The following is a 10,192-nucleotide window of genomic DNA, read 5'->3' on the forward strand; positions in this document are numbered from 1 at the left end:
GCAGGGAGGTTCACTCAGTGTCTAACCCTGGGTGTGTGTGATGGGACTTTGGGGAGGGAAATTTACTCTGTATTTGACTATGGGATTTTGTAATGGGACGGTCTGGAGGGAGCTTCACTCTGTGTCTGATCGCGGTATTGTGTGATGGGAAAATGTATTGGGAGCTTCAATCTCTATCTGACCGCGATAGCATGTGATGGGACAGTGTGAAGGGAGTTTCAGTCAGTGTCTTACTCCCGAAATGCGTGCCTAACACCTTCTGCGAAACTTACTGTGTGGGATGAGAGCGCGGAGGGAACTTCACACCTTTTCTTTCCCCGACTTTGCATGATTATCGTTGCTTAGGAAGTGTCACTCAGTGTCTCACTCCAGGAGCGTGCGATGGGATGGTTTGTATGTTGCCTCACTGTGTGGCTGACTGACGGAGTCATAGATCCATATAATTAAGGCTTTGGCACAACTTCCAATCAGAGATCGGGAGCGGGAAAAAAGTGTTAATTTGAAAGCAGCATCTCGGGTCTGTTTGAACAACATCCAATCAGCAAGGCTGGTTCATCAGCAAGGGAAAATTAAGATAAGACAGGGGTTACTGCTGGTGGATTTGTTTTCAGTTTATGTGTTGTTTTCTTCTTTACAATTGCACAGTTAGAGCAGTAGACATGCCTGGAAGGAGAGTTGAATACTCCTCTTGGAGGACGTGGGACGGGAGGGTGTCCTCCAGAGTCTCTGACAACCTCACCTGTGAGAAGGTCATCCGGCTGCAGCTCCTAACACTGGGCATTAAGGAGTTGGAGCTGGAACTGGATCATTCGGGAAGCTGAGGGGTGATAGGGAAGACATATCAGGAGGAAGTTAAACCCAATGTGCAGTTTACAGGAAACTTGGTGACAGTCAGGGGGATCAAAGGGGTTAAACAGCCCGGCCCATTGCAGAGTGCCCCCTGTGGCCAACCCCCTCAATAACAGGTACAACACTTTGCGTACGTCTGGGTGGGGTGGGGGAGGGTTTTAATGACCAAGTGGAGAAAAATCTCCCAGGTCAGGTCTCTGGCACTGATTTCGGCTCTGTGGTTTCAGAAGGGGAGGGAAGGGCCAGCTGAGGCGAGCTGTGGTGATAGACCATTATTTATTCGGGGAACAGAAAAGAGGCTGTGTGAGCGAGAGATTCCAGGATGTATTTTGCCTCCCGGGTGTCAGGCACGCTACCACTCGGATCGGGTCCTCAGCCATCTTAAGTGGGAGGGTCAACAGGCAAAGTGTGACACGTGCTGGTGTGGCCAGAAATAGGAAGACAGCACCCATTAAGAGGTGGTTAAGTGTTCGAGGTAGGATTGAGGGCTTCTGATAGTTAGAGCAGTAGACATGCCTGGCAGGAGAGTTGAGTGCTCCTCTTGCAGGACTTGGGACGGGAGGGAGTCCTCCAGGGTGTCTGACAACTTCACCTGTAAGTATGTCATCCGGCTGCAGCGTTTAACACTGGGCGTTCGGGAGTTGGAGCTGGAATTGGATCATTCGGTAAACTGAGGGGTGATAGGGAGGACATATTGGGAGGAGGCCTGGAGGCCGCGCCCCACCGACCCACGTTGCGCCGCCCTTTCATTTACTCCGTCACCGAGCAAATCTCACAGTTTCCACCTGAACTGGACTGGAACTAACATCCCAGCGGGTGGTTTTGGCATTAAAAAAGGAGAAGGGGTGGGGTTTGAACTAGAGATGGAGGGGGATGAAAAACAGAATGCCAAACAGATAGTGGAGCGGTTGTTGGGACAGATGTTGGGAAGACCAGAGACAAAGTCAGGAAGCAAAAGTTTGAGTCTGCTGGGACTTGTGTTCTGAGATGCCTACATTTCAATGCAGGAAGTATTGTACGAAAGACAGATGAGCTCAGAGCAGGGATCAAGGCTGGAATTATGATATTGTAGATATCAGTGAGACGTCGGCACAGGGCGAGCATGACCGTCAGCTCAACATTCCCGGTTTTGGGTTTATTCGTCGTGATGCAGCAGGAAGAATTCAAAGTTGAGAAGCTGCTCTGCTAGTCACTTTCGATTCATTGACAGACTCATGGAGAGAGAGATGCAAGTGGCTCTTTGCCAGGGATGTTAATGTGCAGGGAATACAGGGAGATGATTGCTGCGCAGTCAGAAGCGATTTAGCTCAATTGGTATATCACAACATTGTGGACCGAAGGGTCTGTTCGGTTTGGTGATTTACGTTCACTGCTCTGCAGTAGGTTCAAAAACACAGATTTGAACTCATCAGGTGGGAAGAGCAGGGATTGAGTAGATGAAGGAATGTAACGACGTTTTGTGAAACACAGGGAATGACACTGCAGACTGCATAGGCAGTGAGCGATCCACACAGCCCTCACCGTGACACCGACACACCACTCACCGTGACACCGACACAACCCTCACCGTGACACCGACACAACTCTCACCGTGACACCGACACACCCCTCACCGTGACACCGACACGACCCTCACCGTGACACCGACACACCACTCACCGTGACACCGACACACCCCTCACCGTGACACCGACACAACTCTCACCGTGACAACGACACACCCCTCACCATGACACCGACACACCCCTCACCGTGACACCGACACACCACTCACCGTGACACCGACACACCACTCACCATGACACCGACACACCACTCACCGTGACAACGACACACCCCTCACCGTGACACCGACACATTGTCACCATGACACTGACATAAGCCTCACCATTACACGACATAACTCTCGAACGGACACTGATCAACCAAGTACCGTGACACCGACAGGCATCTCACCGTGACCCCGACACATCGTCCGCCGTGACAAGAACGCGCCGTTCATCGTGGCGTCTGTACACCGACAGGAGCTGCACTGTAACAAAACCACACAGCTCAACAATAACAACATACCGACACGGCCTGCACAGTAACACGGACTCGCACCTCAACGATACCGACATAATGACACGCCTTGCTCTTTAATACGGACACGCTCCTCCTTGTCTCCATAACTTACCCCCACTCTAAAACACGTCCCCGTTTCCGCCAACCCGTCACTCTCCTGCAATCCGCCTTCTCTCTCCACTTCACCACTCCCGTCTCCGTCACCCCGTTCCCTTACAAGCTACCCCGTGTCCGTGACGCACTCCCTCTTCTACGCACTTCTCATCTCCGTCATCTTCACCTCCACCGCCCCTCTCTATTTCCGGGACCCGTTCGCTCCCATGCACACCTCACCGTATCCGTCATCTCCTGAACCCCCGAAGCCCCTCCCGGCTCCGTCAGCGTCTCGATCCCCGACGCACCTCCACCCCCACCCCCAACTTCTCCGTCGCTTCCCCGCACCCGTCAAATCTCTCTTCCGGTGTTCTGAGGGAATTGTGCAGAGAATGAGGTAGTGTTTACAACTGCCCCTTTCCACAAGTTATCCATCTTTCGCTTCAAAGCCTCTCCACAGCCGTGAGTTCTCAGGCCGGTTGTGTGAGGCCACAGCAGTTGCTCCCAATGGCTGCAACCGCCCCACCCGTTCCCTGGCCACGACTTTCCTCTTCTTCCTTCCTCTTCCCTCAGCACACCATCCGGTTGCACACACACCATCTCCGGGAGAAGCGCACGACCTGAGACTCCTGGGCACCGAAGTGCTCGGTATTGGTGAGAATGGGGAGTGGGGGACGGAAGGAGCTTCACACTCAGGTGGAGTGTCGTTCAGTACTGCGGGGCTGGGGATAATTCAGATAACAAACTCCGGGAATGAGTGATGGGATAACCTATAGTGAGCATCCTTGGTTGACTGACTAAGCGTGTGTGTTTTGAGGAGGTCTGGAGGTTGTTTCGCCCAGGGTTTCCCTCAGCGAGTGTGTGACGGGACGGTGTGGAAGGAGCTTCAATTAGTGTCTGACTCCGTGTAGGTATGATGCGACTGTGTGGAGGGAACTTGCTTCTGTGTCTGTTACCGGGAGTGTGTGATGGGACAGTGTGGGGGAGCGTTACTCTGTGTCCGACCCAGGGTGTGTGTGTGATGGGACGGCGTGGAGGGTGATTCACTCTGTGTGTGACCCCAGGTGTGTGTGATGGGACGGTGTGGAGGGAGATTCACTCTGTGCCTGACCCCGGGAGTGTGTGATGGGATGGTGTGGAGGAAAACCCACTCTGTGTCTGACCCCGAGTGTGTGTAATAGGACGGTGTGGAGGGAGATTCACTCTGTGTCTGACCCCGAGTGTGTGTGATAGGACGGTGAGGAGGGAGATTCACTCTGTGTGTGACCCCGGGTGTGTGTGATGGGACGGTGTGGAGGGAGATTCACTCTGTGTGTGACCCCGGGTGTGTGTGATGGGACGGTGTGGAGGGAGATTCACTCTGTGTCTGACCCCGGGAGTGTGTGATGGGACGGTGTGGAGGGAGTTTCACTCTGTGCCTGACCCCGGGAGTGTGTAATAGGACGGTGAGGAGGGACGTTCACTATGTGACTGACCCCGGGTGTGTGTGATGGGAAGGTGGGGAGGGAGCTTCACTCTGTGTCTGACCCCAGGAACGTGTGATGCGACTGTGCGGAGGGAGTTCAGTCTGCGTCCGACCCCGCGAGTTTGTGATGGGACGGTGACGAGGGAGTTTCACTGTGTATTGCCCTTATGGAGTGCATTATTCGATGATGTGTACGGAGCATCACTGATTGCGTGACCCTAGGTGTTTATTTTTGTTGCTGTTGTGTGTGTTTCACTCCTGATCTCACACTGGAGTGATCGATGTGCAGGAAGCTTCTCTCTTATCGAAACCTTAAATTATGTTTTGGATTGTTGTGGAGGGAGCGTCACTCAGTGTCTATTTCCAGTAGTGCGAGATCGGATTACATGGAGCATGCCTTGCTCTGTCTCTGACTCGCAGTCAGTGGTCAGATGATTTCGGGTTTTGAAAAGACTCCAATCAGAGGTCGGGAGAGAGAAAATGGTATTTCACACGTTTGGCGACTGTGCATTAAAATGCAATACTTCACTAAAGTTTCGGCGTTTGATCAGCAACCAATCACGGAGCCGGAATCATTAGCATGTTCAAAAAAACAAAGTAGTAGCAAGCGGAGCGGCCATTGTTGGACTGGGCACTGCCTGACTGGTCATTCGATGATTTATCGATTCCATACGTTAGCGAGGAGAGGTTTGAGTGTTTGTGCAGGGGACCGCGTTGCATCTAGTGATGGTAATACCATTGGATAGGAGGTTATTACAGAAAAGCATAGGTATTACCTTGGGTTTAGTTTCTTACTGAGGTTTACATCACAATCGGATGCAAATAGACCAGAAGGCGTGTATCTCTTAACTCTAGGGTGGAAATGTCTAATGCCAGAGGGCCCGGGTTAAGGCGAGAGAGGGTATGCTCAATGGAGATGAGTTTGATAAGTTTTTTTTTTTTTTTTCGGAGAGATGGGTTGGTGATTGGAAAGTACTCCCAGCCCTGGTGGTGGAGGGAGATTCTTAGAGGCGTTTAATCGGCTCTTTAACGGTCACGTTGGTATGCAGGGATTGGAGGGAGACGGACGTTGTGTCAACAGAAGGAATTCAGTTAAATTGGTATATCACAATCTTTGGGCCTAAGGTTCTGTTCTGTACTGTGATTAAGGTTTTCTGCTCTGCATAAAAGATCAGACAGAGATTTGCGCTCACCTGACGGGAAAAGCAGGCGGTTGGGGAAATCAGGGAAATTGACGATGCATTGTCAAGCAGAGGGAAGTACCACTTCACAGACGGCAAAGGCTGTGAATGAGACACACGGACCTCACTGTGGCACGGTCACCGACTTCAGGGTGATGCTGAAAGACCCCTCACAGTGTTTCGTTTTCATAGAACATAGAACATGGAATAGTGCAGCACAGTACAGGCCCTTCGGACCACAATGTCGTGCCGACCCTTGAACCTTGCTTCCCATATACCCCGCCTCATCTTGAATTCCTCCATATACCGGTCTAATAGTCTCTTAATTTTCACTAGTGTATCTGCCTCCACCACTGACTCAGGCAGTGCATTCCACGCACCAACCACTCTCTGAGTAAAAAACCTTCCTCTAATATACCTCTTGAACTTCCCAGCCCTCACCTTAAAGCCATGTCCTCCTGTATTGAGCAGTGGTGCCCTGGGGAAGAGGCGCTGGCTATCCACTCTATCTATTCCTCTTAACAGCTTGTATACATCGATCATATCTCCTGTCATCCTCCTTCTCTCCAAAGAGTAAAGCCCTCGCTCGCTTAATCTCTGATCATAATGCATATTGTCTAAACCAGGCAGCATCCTGGTAAATCTCCTCTGTTCCTTTTCCGATGCTTCCACATCCTTCCGATAGTGAGGCGACCAGAACTGGACACAGTACTCCAAGTGTGGCCTAACCTGAGCTTTATAGAGCTGCATCATTACATCGCAACTCTTAAACTCTATCCCTCCACTTATGAAAGCTAACACGCCATAAGCTTTCTTAACTACCCTTTCCACCTGTGAGGCAACTTTCAGGGATCTGTGGACATGTACCCCGAGATCCCTCTGCTCCTCCACACTACCAAGTATTCTGTCATTTACTTTGTACTCTGCCTTGGAGTTTGTCCTTCCAAAGTGTACCACCTCACACTTCTCCGGGTTGAACTCCATCTGTCACTTCTCAGCCAAATTCTGCATTGTATTAATGTCGTTTGCAATGTTAGACAATCCTCTGCACTATCCACAGCACCACCAAACTTTGTGTAGTCTGTAAGCTTGCCAACCCACCTTCGACCGAGACATCCAGGTCATTAATAAAAATCACGAAAAGTAGAGGTCCCAAAAACTATCCTTGTGGGACAACACTAGTCATAATCTTCCAATCCAAATGCGCTTCCTCCACCATGACTCTCTGCTTTCTGCAGCTGAGCCAAATCTGAATTCATCTGGCCAAACAGCCCTGGAGCCCATGCCTTCTGACTTTCTGAATAAGCCTACTGTGTGGAAACCTGTCAAATGCTTTCCTAAAATCCATATATATCACATCCACAGCACTACGCTCATCTACATGCCTGGTCACCTCCTCAAAGAACTCTATCAGGCTTGTTAGACACGATCTGCCCTTCAGAAAGCCATGCTGACTGTCTCTGATCAGACCATGATTCTCTAAATGCCTATTGATCCTATTTCTAAGAATATTTTCCAACAGCTTTCCCACCACAGACGTAAGGCTCACTGGTCTATAATTACCCGTACTCTCCCTACTACCTTTTTTGAACAAGGGGACCATATTCGCCTCCCTCCAATCCTCCGGTATCATTCCCGTGGACAACGAGGACATGAAGATCCTAGGCTCAGCAATCTCCTCTCTCACCTCCTGGAGCAGACTGGGGAATATTCCGTCAGGCCCCGGGGACTTAGCTGTCCTAATGTATTTTAACAACTCCAACACCTCCTCTCCCTTAATATCAGCATGTTCCAGAACATAAACCTCAGTCATATTGTCCTCACCATCATCAACTTCCCTCTCGTTGGTGAATACCGAAGAGAAGTATTCATTGAGGACCTCGCTCACTTCCACAGCCTCCAGGCATATCTTCCCACTTTTATCTCTAATCGGTCCTGTCTGCACTCCTGTCATCCTATTCTTCACATAATGGAAGAATGGCTTGGAGTTTTCCTTTACCTTACTCGCCAAGGCCTTTTCATGCCCCCTTCTTGCTCTCCTCAGCCCCTTCTGAAGCTCCGTTCTTGCTATCCCTATATTCCTCAATAGACCCATCTGCTCTTTGCTTCCTAAACCTCATGTATGCTGCCTTCTTCCACCTGAATAGATTCTCCATCTCACTTGTCACCCATGGTTCCTTCACCCTACCATTCTTTATCTTCCTCACCGGGACAAATTTGTCGCTAACATCCTGAAAGGTATCCCTAATCATCGACCAAATGTCCATAGTACATTTCCCAATTCACATCCACATCTCTAGCCTTATAGCCTCATATTTTGCCCTTCCCCAATTAAAAAGATTTTTGTCCTCTCTGATTCTATCCCTTTCCACGATAACTTTAAAGGCCTCGGACCGATAGTCGCTGTCCGCCAGATGCACACCCACTGAGAGATCTGTGAGCAAATCCGGTTCGTCACTTACTTCTGGATCTAATATGTCATTCACCCTCGTCGGCCGGTCGACATACTGTTACAGGAATCCGTCCTGGACACACTTAACAGACTCTGTCCCGTCTGAACCATTGGAACTTACCAGGTGCCAAACAATATTCGGGAATTTAAAGTCTCCCAAGGTAACAACCTTATTATTTTTGCACCTTTCCAAAATATGCCTCCCAATCTGCTCCTCGGTATCTCTGCTGCGAGCAGAGGTGCTATAGAATTAACCAAATGGAGTAACTGCTCCCTTCCTGTTCCTGAATTCGTCCCATACTGACTCAAATGCTGATTCTGCTACATCACCAACCCTTTCTGTAGCTGTAATATTATCCACAACCAGTAAAGCTACCCCTCTCCATCTTTTCCCACCCCCATTCTTTTTCGAGCACTGAAATCCTGGAATATTGAGAATCCATTCCTGCCCTGGTGCCAGCCAAGTCTCGATAATACCCTCTAAATCACAATTCCATCTATGTATCCAAGCTCTGAGATCACTGACACAACCCCTGTCGTGACAGGAACACGCCCCGCATCGTGACACCGATACAACGAGACGTTGTTCCGTAGCAGAACCTCACCACCAAAAGATAGCGACGCAGAGTCAGGCCTTTCACAGTAACACGGAAACACCCCTCCCTGTATGCATTGTACCCTCCCTCGCTAAAATCCCTCCCCGAATCCGTCAAACTCTCCCTCTCCTGCACTACTCCTCGTCCCCGTCCCATACTCCCTCCACTACACCTCTTTCGTCTCCGTCACGCCTCCCTTCCTTTCACCCTACCATTCTTCGTGACCCATTGCCTCACCTGCACACATTCCCTAACTTCCTTACCGCCCAGCCCTTCACCGTGACAAGCTCCATCCAGTAAAACCCTTCAAATCTCGGCCACCGCCCCTCGCGCCTGTCTCTCTGTGCTCAGCGGCAATTGTGGGAAGTCTGAGGGAGAAATGATGTGTGTTGCTGCACCTACCCCTTCCACCGGATATCTATCGCCAGGCTCTGAGCCTCTCCAAGCTCTGCATGCACAGGCCGGTCAAGTGGTTCCACACCATTTGCATCAGTATCTGCAATCTCACAACCCCTTCCCTGGCCTCCTCTCTCCTCCCCTTCCTTCCCCTTCCCCTTCACGCAGCACACCATCCGGTCACACACACACAGACACCATCTCCGAGACACACATATTTCGAGACTACTGGAACGCCGAAGTGCTGGGTATTGGTGAGTGAGGAGAGCGGCAGAGGGTGGGGACTGTGCACATTTTCTAACTCCAGTAGAGTTTGCTGCGATGGTGCGGGTGTACTTCAAATATTTGACCGCGGGTGAAGGATGGGATAATATGTTGTGAGTTTCACAGTTTGTCTGAACAAGGGAGTGGGTTTTGGGATGGTGAGGATGGAGTTGCATTCTGTGTCCGACCACTGGGAGTGTGTGATGGTACACTGTGGAGGGAGCTTCACACTGTGTCTGACCCCGGGAGTGTGTGATGGGACGGTGTGGAGGGAGCTTAATTCTGTGCCTTACCCCGGGTGTGTGCAATGGGTCGGTGTGGAGGGAGATATACTCTGTGTCTGATTCAAAGTCATAGGTTAGGGGATTTTGGTGTTTAAACAGCTTCCAGTCAGAAACAGGGTGGAAGAAAATGGCGACTCACACGTTCTGCTCCAACGGCTGCAAGCTGAACACCCGTTCTGTCGCCTCCACTCTCCTCCCCTTCCTTCCTCTTCTCTCAGCACACCATTCCTTCTCAATGATTCTTAAGTGGGTGAGTGAGCAGCCGGAGGTCCTGATGCATATACAGCGGCATGCAAAAGTTTGGGCACCCCTGCTCAAAATTCCTGTTACTGTGAATAGATAACCGAGTAAAAGATGACCTGATTTCCAAAAGGCATCATGTTAAAGATGCCACATTTCTTTAATATTTTAAGCAAGATTACTTTTTTAATTCCATATTTTAATGTTTCAAAATAACAGAAAGGAAGAAGGCCCGAAGCAAACGTTTGGGCACCCTGTATGGTCAGTACTTTGTAACAGGCGCTTTGGCAAGTGTGGTAGCGTGTAAA

The sequence above is a fragment of the Mobula birostris genome, chromosome 13 (genome assembly GCF_030028105.1).
Source record: "Mobula birostris isolate sMobBir1 chromosome 13, sMobBir1.hap1, whole genome shotgun sequence".
NCBI classification, from domain to species: domain Eukaryota; kingdom Metazoa; phylum Chordata; class Chondrichthyes; order Myliobatiformes; family Myliobatidae; genus Mobula; species Mobula birostris.